Source organism: Lygodium microphyllum, chromosome 2, assembly GCF_053477565.2.
Source record: "Lygodium microphyllum isolate KBCC chromosome 2, Lygodium_microphyllum_v1.1.10, whole genome shotgun sequence".
Lineage (NCBI taxonomy): Eukaryota > Viridiplantae > Streptophyta > Polypodiopsida > Schizaeales > Lygodiaceae > Lygodium > Lygodium microphyllum.
The window spans coordinates 47871002-47886333 of record NC_141136.1 but is presented as its reverse complement, the minus strand read 5'-3'; the positions used below and the strand labels follow the sequence as shown (position 1 = coordinate 47886333).

Below are 15332 nucleotides of genomic sequence, written 5' to 3'. Positions count from 1 at the left end.
CTCAGTGGCAGCCACATACTCTGCCTCTGTAGTAGACAATGCAACACACTTTTGTAGCTTGGAGATCCAAGAGATTGCTCCTCCTGTGAAGGTAAACACATATCCAGAAGTGGATTTTTTGCAATCCGCATGACTAGCATAGTATGCATCCGTAAAGCCAACAACAGATGCCTTCTACTTTTCAAAGCAGATGCACAACTCTTTTGTGCCTTTGAGGTATCTCATAATACCTTTCATTGCTTCCCAATGCTTTTTACCAGGGTTTGCCATGTATCTGCTAACCACTCCCACTGCAAAGGCAATGTCAGGACGTGTAGCAACCATAGCATACATTAAATTGCCAACAGCTGAAGCATATGGTATCTTGGCCATTTCAGCCTTCTCATCATCAGATGTAGGGCTGTCCTTTGCACCGAGTTTCACATATGGAGGCAATGGAACCCCAATTGTTTTTCCCCTCTCCATATTGAAACGCTGCAAAACCTTGGAGATATACTCCTGCTGAGATAGATAGAGTAATCCTTTTGACCTATCTTTGAGTATTCGTATGCCAAGAATGTGATTTGTTTCACCAAGATCCTTCATGTCAAAGCTGCCATGAAGACTTTGCTTCAGTGAGTCCAAGGCATGAGTATCCTTGCCAGTAATCAGCATGTCATCAACATACAAAACCAAGATAATGAGGCTGCCATCTGCTGCCTTCTTGGTGTACAAGCAGTGATCCACTTGACTTCTATGAAAACCTTAAGACTACATAAATGTATCAAACTTGTGATACCATTCTCTTGGTGCTTGTTTCAGCCCATATAAACTCCTTTTGAGTTTACATATCATCTTTTCTTTCCCTTTTTCCACAGACCCTTCAGGTTGTTGCATATATATGTCTTCATGTAGATCACCATGTAAGAATGCAGTTTTTACATCTATCTATATGAGCTCCATATCTTCAACTGCAACCAAGCCCAAAATGGTTCTCAATGTAGTCATCTTGACTACAGGAGAGAAGATCTCATCAAAGTCAATTCCATGTTCCTGCTTGTACCCTTTCGCAACCAATTTTGCTTTGTACTTTGGCGAGAAACTAGAAGTGACCTTTATCTTGTAAACCCATTTACATGGAAGGGTTTTCTGCCTGTTAGGCAACTGCACCAGGTCCCAAGTGCCATTCTTCTCAAGAGATTCCATCTCTGACAACATGGCTTTATACCATTTCTTGCTGTCCTGTCTGTCCATTGCTTCCTTGAAGGAAGATGGTTTACCACAATCTATTAACATGACATAATCAGCCACATTGTTTGCACCAGGAACAAATCTATTAGGTTGTCTAGTAGCCCTAGACGATCTCCTAACCCAATGATCATTGTTTGCTTGTTGTTTTTGCAAATTTCCATTTTCAGCATGCTGTCCTAGCATTTTAGTCTGCAAATCAGCATTAGCAGCTTGCTGTCTTGGCTATTCTTGCACATGTAGTGGCTTATTATCATGGGCAATAGCTAGCTGATCATTTCCAGCATAATTTTTTGCAGGTTCATTTATAGCAGGTATTTGCTGCTGTACAATGGGCACATTTTGTTGTCCAAAAGGTATTTCTTCCCGGAATACAACCCTATGGACCTCCTTAGTCTTTTTGGGTTGTTAATGCATGCGATCTTCTCGGAAGATAACATCATTGTTGCATACTACTTTCCTTTTCTCGGGATCCCATAATCTATACGCCATTTCATCCTCGTCACCATATCCTAGGAAAATGCATTTACAGGACTTTGGCTCAAGTTTGCTGTATTTTTCTTTACAAATGTGCGCAAAAGTCTCGCAGCCAAATACTTTCAGATGAGCATATGAAGGTGGCTTGCCCGACCACGCTTCTTAAGGAACTCCCCTCCCCAAAAGACTTGTTTGGTGACCGATTAATCAAGTGTATGGCTGTCATAGCAACCTCTACCCAAAAACCATGGGATAATGCAGTATAAGACATCATCGTATGGACCTTATCCTATATGGTCCGATTCATATACTCTGCAACTCCATTTTGGGATGGATTATGAGGGGTAGTGAGCTCCCTCTTTATCCCTTTGTTGTCACAAAATGCCTGAAAGGCCTTGGACACATATTCCCCACCATTGTCAAAGCGAAGACACTTAAGTGTCTTATTTGTCTGATTTTCAGCTAATGCCAAGAATTTTTTAAACTTGTCAAGCACTTCATCCTTGCTACGAATAGGATAAACCTATACCTTTCGTGTAGCATCATCGACAGAGGTAACAAAATATTTTTTTCCCCTTAAAGATAATCCTGGGATCTGACATACATCTGAATGTACTAACTGTAGAGAAGAAGATTTCAGGGAAAGAGACTTCTTGTGAGACATCTGTGCATGTTTACCATAAACACAATGATCACAATGCTCAAAATTAGCATAATGAAGATAAGGCAAGTAACCCAAACGAGAAAGCACTTTCATTTCTGTTTGACTCATGTGTCTCAACCGGCCATGCCACAAAGAAACACTTGGCTGCTCGGTCACGGCAACAACATGATCACTCACACTAGATACATGGAGAGGATACAAGGTATCACTTTTACAACCTTTGGCAATCACTCTAGATCCCTTACAGATCTTCCATTTCCCATCACCACAGGTGGTATGAAATCCATCATTATCTAGCTGCCTTGTGCTAATCAAGCTTTTCTTGAGCTGAGGTACATGCCGTACATGCTGAAATGTGAAGACAGAACCATGTTGAAATTGCAAATGTACACTGCCAATACCTACAATGTCACATGCATAGTTGTCCCTAAGATGGACAACACCATGTCGACCCCTTGTATAGGCAGAGAACCATTCACGATGAGGGGTGACATGAAAGGAAGCACCTGAATCGAGAATCCAGGCATGCATGTCATCATCTGTATCTGCAAGTAAAGCATGTGCACCAAAGTGTGAAGAGACCAAGAGTACATAATTTCCATTGTCACTATCATGAGTGATTACATTCACCTCTTCAATTTTGACACTGCTCTTCTTAGGTTGACCCTCTTTCTTCTCTTCCTTGCTATCATCTGTCTTCTTTTCCTTTCCTTTCTCTTTCTTCCATTTATAGCAGTCACGTTTAAAGTGACCCTTCTTGCCACAATGATGGCATTCAACATCTTTGCCATGTGATTTACTGCGTCCCTTGCTATGAGATTTGCCTTTCTGCTGTGATCTGCCCCTAGTATGCAAAGCACTACAAGACTTACTGAATGCATTATTCTGCCTATTCATTTCTTCCATGAGTAGAGCACTCTCTACATCAACATACAAAAGAATCGCATTAAAATTGCTCATAGCAGTCCTAAATGTATCCCAACTCTCTAGAAGAGTGCAAAGCAAGAACGTAGCCTTAAAATCTTCATCAATCAAGAACTTTAAGGCAACCAGCTGGCTAAAAATGGAGTTAAACTCACTCAAGTGAGTAGACATTGTTGTATTCTCTTTCATACGTAAATCCATAAGCTTTTTCAGCCAATACACTTTGCTTGCGGCACTCTTCTGTGCATACAGTTCTTCTAGTTGAGTCCATATAGCATATGCAGAATCCAAACCTTCAATGTTGAACAACAAGGCATCAGAAATCGATAGCTTGATGGTTGAGCGTGCAAGCTCATTTAACTCATCCCAATCATCATGTTCCATATTTGCAGGCTTTGCCCCTTTGGTCTTAATTGGCTTTGCCTGCTTCTTTTGCAACAAGATATTGTAGCACTGTTTTTGCCAAACTGCAAAGTTATGTGCTCCTTCAAGCTTCTTTATATGCATGAGATTATTGCTGTCACTGCCGCTAGCCATGATTTTCAGCCCAAATGTGACAAAAAAATTCAGCAAATGCAAGCCCAAACTGTCACACAAGTGACCAAGGTACAAACAAGTACCAACCAGCAATAAACGACCACGTAGAAGCAGAGATTTCAGATCTGTAATTAAATTTTCAGAAGCACCAAACCATGTGCTACAGCATTCCACAACTGATTACAGTTGTTCCAAGGGTAAATGCATCACATTACATGAGAAATCCCAAATTTTAGCTGCAATTTCTGTTGTACATGTACCCAAGGGCATAAAATTTGACACGCACGATCAAAAGCCCCAAAATTTTTGTGCTTAAAGTATTAACCACACATTTGCATTGTCTCTGACATGTGTAGAACATGCCAATTTTGCCAAAATAGAGCAATTGCAGCAAAACCCCCAAATTTTTCCAAGTGTTAGATGTCCAAATTGCATGGAATTAAACGTGAATGTACATAAAATGACCAATTGGCACACAAATTTCAGCCCAATTTTTACATGTACATAAAAAGCCCCAAATTTCAAAGACAAAATGTCACAAATTCTTGTAATTTTTGAGACCCACAAAATTTTCGGTCCAAGATCGCACAAATTTCAGTGAAATTGACTCATCCAAGCAAAAAATTTCACTTGCATTTGAGAATCCCGAAAAATTTCTGAGGCTTGTGCATTCAATGTTTGCTATTTTTGGTCCAAAGATCACTACAATGTGTGTTAGGCACCAAATTCGGGAAAAGCCTCAAATTTTAAGAGACAGATTTGCACAGATTTGCACTTTGTGCTTCTATGTGTGAACACTCGGTAGAGAGGTGAAAATAAGGAGTAAATTGAAAAAAAAATAGGCCGTTGACCTTCTCGAACAAACCTCGTTGCCCGTCACGCTGAAGCTCTTCGGTCCCGTCGCCTCCAGCCTCCATATCGTGTTGCTGCAGTTGTTGCAGGTCGTCCTAATCTTTGCCTATATTTGTCGCTTGCCCCGTCACCAGCTCGTCACCAACTCGTCGCCTGATCGCATGACGTGCGTCTGACCAGATATGATGTCGTTTGACCTGCTTCTGCAGTCGTGTAACTGAGCTTGACCAGGAGGTGACGTTTTTAACCTGCGCCTGTAACATGGAACTGTCGCTTGGTGGAAACGTGACTTGTTGACTTGCACGGACTCTGAGAAACGTGAACACCTTAACCGCAGCTTTGATACTAGTTTGTAGTAACGGGCGAGCACGAGGATCGAGACATGCAGGGATTGTTAGCAATAGAGAGAGAGTCAGAGAGTGAGAGTGAGCACGATCTTTTTGGGTACAATGATAAGTGTACCACTTTAGGTTTTTAGATAGATATATATGAAAAGTACAAGTGCTAAGGGTGTGTTCACACCCGAGCACATTTAAAAGGCACGAGGGCCTTTATTCCCAACAACATTAGTGCTGAAATTTCTCTTAGCATTGAATTACAACAAGCATGTCTTCACATGGTGATATGGGATCAAGTGGAGAGGATACATGACTCCTTGATTAGTCATGTGGTGAAGGGGGAGATGCAATGACCGATGTTGGGCATGGTTCTCAGCATGGACAAGAATCTGAAAATGTGGGAAATGACCTAAATGTTGGCACTTCAATGCATAAAGAGATTGATGACCAACAATTGGCCGAAGAATTTGATGATAGCTTCAAGGATTGAATGTGTACAACAACAAATCTTTTTGCTGAATTGGCAAAGGATCCCTAGTTTTCTCGACTCGTGAATGCCCCAAGGAAGGACAACAAAGGCAGAGAGAAGAAGATAGCTTCTATAGCTTCGGGACAGCCACAAGAACCAAAGGAAATGCCTAAGCCTTCTTTGGAAGAGCCCAAAATGCCTGACGAGCACAAATAGTTGGTATTGTGGGGCAGCAAGTGCAAATGCATGGCCAACTTGGTAGTGCTAATCCATGGGAACATGGGCAGCAAGGTAATTATGCATGTGCAAGAATGGGACAGCAAGGATACTTTGGTGGTGGTACTATTTTTTGTGCTATGGTTGGATAGGCACCGCATATGGAAATGTATAGCTCAAATCCCTATGGTATGCAGCAGCCAATGCATGGCCCACAACACCCAGTGTATCTGGGTAATGCAAGTGGAATGCCTAATCCCATGTATGGCAGCATAGGCATGATGCTTGGGGTACAAAGCGGGCCATATGAATATGTATGTGCACCCCTAGGGACTGTTGGAGCACAAGGATTTGGTCCTAGTCATGTAGGAGCATTTGATAGTACTAGTTATTATGTAGATACAACAAATTCATCCTTTTTGCAACAGCCTATTTATGATAAATTGATTCCCATAGGTCCGTCGAAGGACTATGATGGTGGCAGCAAAAGTGTGAAGTTTGAGCCTTTTAGTGGTGCACAAGATAGGCTGAAAGCACTTGTTTTTATTCAACAGTTTGATGCAGCCTACTTTGAAAGCAACTTCACAGAGGCATCTAAGATATGAAAGGCAACCACATTTTTGAAGGGAAAGGCATTGCAGTGGTGGTCTACAGCTAGTTCAAGCAAATGTTTGCTTCAAATTGGTTGATAAGTATCTTTAAAGTAGACATTATGACACCTTGGAATCGGTTGAATTCCAAAGATTGCAAGAACTTGGATCAATATAATAAGAAGTTTTGGGATGCATTGCTGCTAGCCACTTCTTGTCACATAGTACCTCTCCATGAGTAGGAGGAGAAGTATATTCGTGGTTTGCCAAAGGGTATTCGGGTTTTTTGCATTAAGTCCAGTGTTTTCAGCATGTCTTTGTGAGAGTGCGCTGCGGAAGAGGAAATACGAACACGGAGGGAGAGAGAGAGAGAAAGCAGAAAATAAGGAAGAGAAATCTGCACTGACTGAAATGAATGCTGAATACACTGAAATGGACTGATCAGTCCCTGCACGCAGCCCACAGCGTCAGTGAGGGCACTAGATCAGGCTGATGATGATGGCAGCACCACCACGGGGGAGAAGGAGTGTCGGAATCTGCAAGAAGACAAGTGACCAAGTGGGGAGGGGGGCTGCCAATAAATAGGCAAAAGGACAAACCCTAACCCTAACCCTAAAATGGGCGCAAACCCTAAAAATGCCCTAAAATGGGCGCCCCACATCAGTGACCAAAAAGTGGCCGGACAGCCAGTGGCTGCCCACTAAAAGAGGCCAAAAAGAAATACACAACCTAAGACAGCAAGTCGAGAGTGACTAGCCTCCCCCATCATAACACATGACAGACATGTCAGAGCTCCTAATGTCCTCGTCTAACTCAGACTGAGGCTCACAGGCAGGAGATGACAAGGCATGACAAACATGACTGCTAACACCCCCTCTTAGATCCTGGATGTGGCCGAAGGCCAAGGGAGAAACGGATCCTGGGGTGGCAAGAGGAATGCCAAGGTCGGTGAAGTCCGTCGATGTAGATTGCCGCTGAAGGAGCTCCTCACGATCTTGGGAATCCCCCTCTAAAACACTAGGGGCCAGGGAATCCACAGCCGCATCACCAAGATCGTCCCCCTCAGAAAGGGATGGGGGGTACGAGGGAACCACCGGAGGAGAAGGTGGGGGATGGGAAGAAACCTGTGGAATAGAAGGTGCACAAGCGGGAACGGGTGTAGCAATAGACTGCCTCGGAGGACCTTGCATCAAAGAAGGGGAATGGAGCCTGTAAAGCCCGCTCTCCTGCCAACCTGTAGATAAGACAGCTCCTGTAAGAGAATCCTCAATAACAACGGCATGCTCGGTGAAGATCACTCGTGTGCCAAGCCTCGTAAGGCCATAAACTGAGAGGAGGGGAAGGCCAAATCCGGAACATGTAGGGCCCGTGAAAAGGAGCTCGAAGGTCGGTCAGTAAACAAAGGCAGTGTGCCAACACCACTAATAGGCACCGAATAAAATGTCACCAACAGTGACTGAACCCTCTGATGGACGGAGATCCTGTAACAAATAACCTCGGGGAGTCATATGACTCGAAGCACCATTGTCCACTAACCAAGGCTGCGCAGAAGACACTGCAGCCACGGAAGAAGGATCCTCCTCCAAAGCATGGATATGAAGGAATACTGACTCATGGGTAACAGCTGGTGTAGAGGTAGAAGAAGGCTCCGATGTAGATCCACCCGCCGCTCTCGGACGAAGGTGAGGGTACTTCTTCCAGCATTTCTCCTTGGGATGTGTCCCTTTCCCACAGTGTGGGCACTTTGGTCTCTCTGAATCTGAGTCAGAGCCTGAAGAACTGTCCTTCTTCTTAGCCTTTGACTTCTTCTTCTTCTTCTGTCCTCCCGAACCTGCAACAAAAGCTCTAGTGGAGTCGGATCCACTAGCACTGACCTCTCTGAGTCGCTCGTCATGCTCCAAGACAAGCAGGGATAGCTCCTCCCATAGAAGCTTCTCACGGGTCCTCAATGTAAGAAGGCTGGTGTAGAAGACATCAAATCGAGGCGATGGCAGCTGAGTCAAAAGAATCATAGCCATGTCTTCAGAAGATATCGTCCGACCGAGGGATGCAAGCTCATCCCTCATATCCTGTAATCTGTTGATGCGGTCCTTCATGGAAGGACTATCATCAATAGCGAGCATCCGCAACTTCTTTTCGAGAGATATCCGGTGGGCAAACGCCTTCTGTTGATAGAGAGACGCGAGCTTTCTCCACACATCTGCTGCAGTCTTCAACCTGTGAACATGAACAAGGACAGAATCCTGCAAACTCAGAAAGAGGAAAGATCTGGCTCTAGAATTAAGCCGATCCCATAAGGCTGCACGATCCATAGATGTCCCATCTGCGGGATCCACCTTAGGTCGAGGAATAGGAACAGAAACAAGCTCCCAAAGATCGAAGGAGTCCAAGATACACTCCACCTTGCAGGACCACAGAGAAAAGTTGGAGCCATCCAACCGGTCCTCTTTGGGCAGCTGAGGAAGTACGGGTACCTGTACAGGGGTTACCAAAGGCTGCATCTTCGGCCCACTGGAAGTGGCTCGCCGAGATACATGAATAGAAGGGGGACGGGAAAGAGGAATAGACTCCGGACGACGGTCCTCGTGATAGAAATCACGCCTCCGTTCAGATGAGTGTTGAGACAAAAGCTCGTAATCTGAGTCATCAAAGCCTGTAAACTGATGAGAAGATATCTTCCAATCTGCAAAACACCAAAACACAACAAGGGAAGGTTGCCGGTGCCGAAACACAAACACCAGAGGCTCCTGAGCTGGCCGCCTTGCACAGAACGCAAGGATGATGTCAAACGCAAATGCCAACGATGCAATCACCACAGAAAAACAGCCTCCTGCCTCAAAACGCAGCCTGGGAATAGGTCGCCAGCAGGGAAAGAGCCGCCGGAAGATGGAACAATAGCCAGAACAGCAAGGTGCAGGCTGAAGGAGTGTCGCCCAGCTGGAGGAGGGCCGCCCAGGCTGAAAACGCAAGCAGGAAGAGGTGGGTGATGACGTGGCAGCCACTGGAGAAGGCGCTAGCAGCAAACGCAAATATGTGACACCAAAATAGGCCGCCTTGATCAAGGAGATGGTGCAGAAGGTGACGCCTCAGCTGTTGGAGACGTCTTGACCAGCAAACGCAAGGTTGTGGGTGTTCTCCCGCGTAAAACTCAGCTCCGTGTACTCTCCTTCGGCTCTGATACCATGTGAGATTGCGTTGCGGAAGAGGAAACACGAACACGGAGGGAGAGGGAGAGAGAAAGCAGAAAATAAGGAAGAGAAATCTGCACTGACTGAAATGAATGCTGAATACACTGAAATGGACTGATCAGTCCCTACACGCAGCCCACAGCGTCAGTGAGGGCACCAGATCAGGCTGATGATGATGGCAGCACCACCACGGGGGAGAAGGAGTGTTGGAATCTGCAAGAAGACAAGTGACCAAGTGGGGAGGGGGGCTGCCAATAAATAGGCAAAAGGACAAACCCTAATCCTAACCCTAAAATGGGCGCAAACCCTAAAAATGCCCTAAAATGGGCGCCCCACATCAGTGATCAAAAAGTGGCCGGGCAGCCAGTGGCTGCCCACTAAAAGAGGCCAAAAAGAAATACACAACCTAAGACAGCCAGTCGAGAGTGACTAGCCTCCCCCATCATAACACATGACAGACATGTCAGAGCTCTTAATGTCCTCGTCTGACTCAGACTGAGGCTCACAGGCAGGAGATGACAAGGCATGACAAACATGACTGCTAATAGTCTTAGCTTATAGAAACTGCTATTACAGCCGACACATTGCTGTGTGGAAAGGATACACGATTTCAAGATAGTGATGCCAAGCCACATGTCACTAAGGCCAAGGCTGAGAAAAAGGGTAAATTTGAAAGTAAAGCTGAAAATGAGGGTAGTTGATTGTCATAGGCATGCTTTGCATTTTGCAAAGGGCGATTATGTATTGCTGCGGTTTGAAAAGGTACAGTTGAAAGAGATGAATGACAAAGAGCGATTGTATCCAAAGCTTTTTATGAGATACTATGGACCATTTCAAGTGTTGGAGAGGATCATTGATGCATACTATAGGCTGAAATTGCCTCCACATTGGCAGATACAAAATGCCTTTTATGTGAGCTTTCTTAGGTCTTTTTATGGTGATGTGGTAGAGGATGTATTTGCTGAAATTCAGCCTGAGGTTGAAGAGCTCGATGAAATATTGATACCAGAGTAGATTTTGGCGCACAAAGAGCGGAAGATTAGGGGTAAGGTTTCCAAAAGGTACTTGGTGAAGTTTCACAATTATTCACCAATGGATGCGAAATGGATGGAGGATGATTTGGCAGACTATCCTCAGTTGTTGCAACTTTACCTTGATGCTTTCCAGTTAGAGCAAACTTTAGTTCGGGCTCAATAAGGCGAGGAGAGTAGGGGTCTAGATTATTACTTGATGCTCATGAGGAAGTTAGCACCTCTGCTCCTCAGTGATGGACAGCTCTAGATATAGTGGATCTTGGATGTATTCAACATACATTTAGGGTACTATAGTTGACAATATGTTTGCTAGGAGATCACTATTTAGTGTACTAGTCACTATGTTTGGTATGCAGATGGGCCTTGTTTTCATTGCAGCTTTGAAATTATACATTTGCATTGATAAATAATCATCGGAGACTAATTAACGAATGTTGGTTTTCAGTGTGTATGATCATCAATATTCAGTGATATTCAGTTGGTTTTGTGGACAATAGCATATGTTACGACGCCGTTGATGTTTTAGCCATGGTTTATACTTGGTTTATGCTATGCTATGGTTTGGTTTTGCCAAATGAGTTGGGCTCATGAGAAATAAACGTATCACATGATAATCTCGCAATATTTTTGAGATTCTTTGTGAGTCTTATGTTATGTTACGTTGACTAGTAATTTTCAGCATGTGTTGGGCATATGGAATGCTTTAGCAGCAGTGCACAATGTTGTGCTAACTATGATGCCATGTGGAAATTCCAGTCCACTATTTTGCTTTTGATGCATTTGATAGTGCAATTGAGGACTATTGCAAGGATTGTAAGGGGGAGGGTTGTCATGAAGACATGTATTTTCGAAACCTCACTTAACATGTGGATTAATTTTTAATCACATGGTTAAGTAAATGTTGCACATGTGAGGTGTAATTGGGGTTAGAGTAAATTTACGAGCTTGGGATTTGAGAAAATCACAGGATGTCAAGGGCGAAAGTTGCTATAAGTTATGTTGCACATGTACTTGGGGGTATTTGGTGCTGTTGGAGGTATCATTCTCTGGATAGCTCTGCTGCAGCAGGCATTACAAACAGTACAGGAGGAGCCACGTTAGTAGTCGCAGTGTAGGAGGAGCCTTGTCAGTAGTTGCAGTAGTGCAGTCGAACTAGTTGCCACGTGGCATAGCGGCAATCAAACCGTTTTTATGCAGTCGGCTGCATTAAATGCAACTGATCTGATTCTGGCTATTTTTTGTGGTATTTTTCTGCTATTTATTTAGTCCTCCACCGCACTCTGGTCACTTGCATCTGACAGAGAGCCTGTTGAGGCTGACATCATGCGGGCTGACGGATCGAGGTCCTCAAGGCGGAGACATACGCATATATTTTCTATCGTGTATATTTCTGCATTTCTATACAGCATTCTACACTGCAAATTTTTTGCGTTTCACTGTCTCCTTTTCTCTCTCTCTTCTCTCTATGTTCACTCTCCCTCAGTCTTGGTCCCACGCTTCCGCATCATTGTACTCTGACATGGTATCAGAGCGGTGAAGATGGACTGATTGATTAAAGAACCTACATGAAGAGGAGATTTTAGCACCACAGAAGGCTGTGTTTCTAGGATTCAAGGGCGAGCCGGAGGGTTGCACATAGGAACTAGGCTGAAGCGAGTGTGGGCGTGCGGAAAAGGAGTCCAGTTGGTGAATTTGCTGCAGGTTGTTATTGTTTATCTTGTATGTTGATGATTTGATTCCTACAGGTGACCAGGCACAGAAGGTCCAAGAGATCAAGATAGCTTTACATCAGACGTTCAAGATGACAGATTTGGGACTTCTTCATTTCTTCTTGGGTCACGAGATTTATCAGTCTCAGAGGGGGATTTTCATCTCTTAGTAGAGATACATTTAGGAGCTCTTGGTGACTTTTGAGATGTCACACTTCGATTCTCCCTTGACGGATGCTTCTTGCTACCATCAGTTAATTGAATCCTTGATTTGGCTACTCAACACTCGTGTTGATCTTTGTTTTGTTGTGGGTCTTTTGGCGGGGCTCATGAGTGAACCCAAACAGGTGCATTGGTAGGTTGCCCTGAGGATTCTTGGGTATTTGAGGGGGCCCTCTGACTTAGGGGTTTCTTATCTAGCAGGTACAGATGCTTCAGCTCTTGTTCTTGCAGGTTGGAGCAACTCGGATTGGACTAGCGATGTGGACCACCAGTGGTCTACTACAGGCTATTGTTTTACCTTGGGTATAGGTGTTATCTCTTGGAGTAGCAAGAAGCAGCCCACAGTAGCCCTTTCTTCTATTGAAGTGGAGTATCGGGCCGTGTCTTCCACCACATGTGAGGTTGTGTGGGTTCGGAGATTATTGGAGAAGCTTGACTGCCCCCAGACTTGTCCTACTCTTCTGCGGTGGGACAATGAGAGTTGCATTGCCTTGGTACGGAATCCTGTATTTCATACCCGGACGAAGCACATTGAGATCCAGTATCACTTCATTTGTGAGAAGCTTTTGGATAGGACCATTGATGTGGAGTACTGCAAGATAGAGGATAATCTTGTAGATTTGATGTCAATAGTCGTAGTGCAATTGGACCAGTTGCCACGTGGCACATCAGCAGTCGGATAGTTTTTATGTAGTTGACTGCATTAAATGTTGTATTAAATGCAGCCGACCTAATTATGGCCATTTTTTCGTGGTATTTTTCTGCTATTTATAGCAGTCCTCTAGCACACTCTGGTCACTTGCATTTGACAGAGACAGCCTGCTGAGACTGACAGCACGCGGGTTGACGGAGATCGAGGTCCTCAAGGTGGAGACATACACAGATATTTTCTCTGCACCCGTGTATATTTCTGCATTTCTATACATCATTCTACACTGCAGATTTTCTGCATTTCACTGTATCCTTTTCTCTCTCTCTCTCTTCGCTCTGTGTTTACTCTCTCTCAGTCTTGGTCCCATGCTTCCGCATCACTGCACTCTGACAGGTGCTAGTTTTTGGTCTATGTTATTGATTTGGCCATAAGTGCTAGTTGGTGGCACTAGAGAAGTGGTGTTTAATGGTACCTAACACTAATCTGATGGTTAAAGATGGTGTAAAGATACTTGGAAAAGGAAGCTGCCTAGCTAATTTAATTATTGGCCAGTCAAATTATTTTCTGGGCATTGAAATAATTATTCGATTACTTTTCAGTATTTAAAGATTAAAAATTAATATTTAATTATGGATAATGTTGAAAAAACCATTTCAGAAGGCTGCCACTTGGCAAAAATTGCCCATGCAAGTGGAAAAAACGTTTTTAGGGATTAATGGAGTCTATTCCAACCATCATGAGAAGAAAGGAGGTTGTTAGAGAGCAAGGAGAGGCTACCCTTGTGATTTGTAGCCATGATAGATTAGCCCTACAGCATGTGGCAATAGTTTGGAGCTCTCCAGGAGTAGGTGATAGCAGCCCAAGGTCCTTTTGGTGCGGATGACAGCATATAGGAGGGGGCAATAGTCTTTTTGGTGGTCCTAAACTGTAGGTGATAGTATCTATGGCTATTTGAGTAGGGCTACAACAGTTTTTCAGTGTTTTTTGCGATGAAACTCTGAAATTTCTCTCTCCACAGCATTCTCTCTCATCCCGCAGCGGTCTTTCAAGTTATCTCAGCATTTTGCAACAGTTTGAGCCATCAAAGGAAGAGATTTCAGTCAATCTCTGTTGTAAACCCTAATTTACAATAGGAATCAGGGTTTTGACATCCGCCTTGGGAAGTGCGCTGAAAATTGGAAGCTCCAAGACTTGGATTCAATAGGGTTGAAGCTTCAATCAAATTCAAGTGGAGAGACAAAGCAATGAATTTGGGGCATTTTTCATCTCCATCAAAGCGGGTCAAGGTCAATTGATTGCTCAAATCAAGAGGCAAAGCAGATTGAAGACTTGTCGGTCATTTTGGACAGTAAGGGGAGTTGGAATACTGAAAGGGATTGGGGACATCTCTTTGTACATCAACTTTTTCTTCAATTAAGTTAAAGAAATACCGAAAGGGGTGCCAGTTCTGGGGCCAAGAGGGTGTCCATTGTCCAGGATTGAGAGTTAATTTACATTTCTCAGTTTTGTAATAAATGTTGTTGCTGTAAGTTGTAATTAGGGAATTACCAACCATCCATGGAAGGAAGGCTGGTTTTAGCCACTCTCTCTTCTTTTTGTTGTTGGATCTCTATTAACATGGACCTCTCTGCATATCAGCGCCAAATCTTTGGATCTCCTATGGGTGTTGATGGGTGTGGCTTGAGTCACTTGTGCCATATGGTGGCTACATCCTAGGTCATGAATAGATCGTACAAATCCCAATGTTGCATGTGCTTGTATGCTTACCTCTTATGGTGAGTAAGGGGGTCATCATTTGTCTGCGGGGTTCCTTGTTAGGCTGTTTGTGATCTGCCTTAGTATTCCTCGGGTCCGGAGGTGTTTCTAGAGCTCTTTGCACTTGTCATCATATTGTCTATTTTTGGGGCATGGCCCAAGGCGGAACATGTTCCCTAGTGTGTGTGGAGTGTGGAAAGATCTGGAGGGCAGTTGAGTGTAGGATGCATGCGAGTGTTGCCAAAGTAGTGTACTCAAATTGGGTAAGAGCTTTGCAATAATTTGAGTAGTGTGGATTGTTGGAGCCTTAAGCTCTTTGCTATCTAATCCACCAAGAGAAGCCCATTGGACAGTGATATCAAGTTCTAACAACCTTTGGCTCCCTTATTCACACCTAGTTGCATCCTTGCATGTCCCCCGAAGTTATTCCACAATCAAATATCTCAGTTGGTAGAAAAAGATTTATTGCTTGAGAGTG

General features: G+C 44.0%; 1 protein-coding gene across 4 annotated transcripts in view; it reads left to right on the top strand.

Moving 5' to 3' along the window:
• The window catches only part of CAT9 (cationic amino acid transporter 9), an 89989-nt gene that overhangs the window by 21053 nt on the left and 53604 nt on the right, over positions 1 to 15332 (top strand). The gene's annotated exons all lie outside the window — the stretch shown is intronic.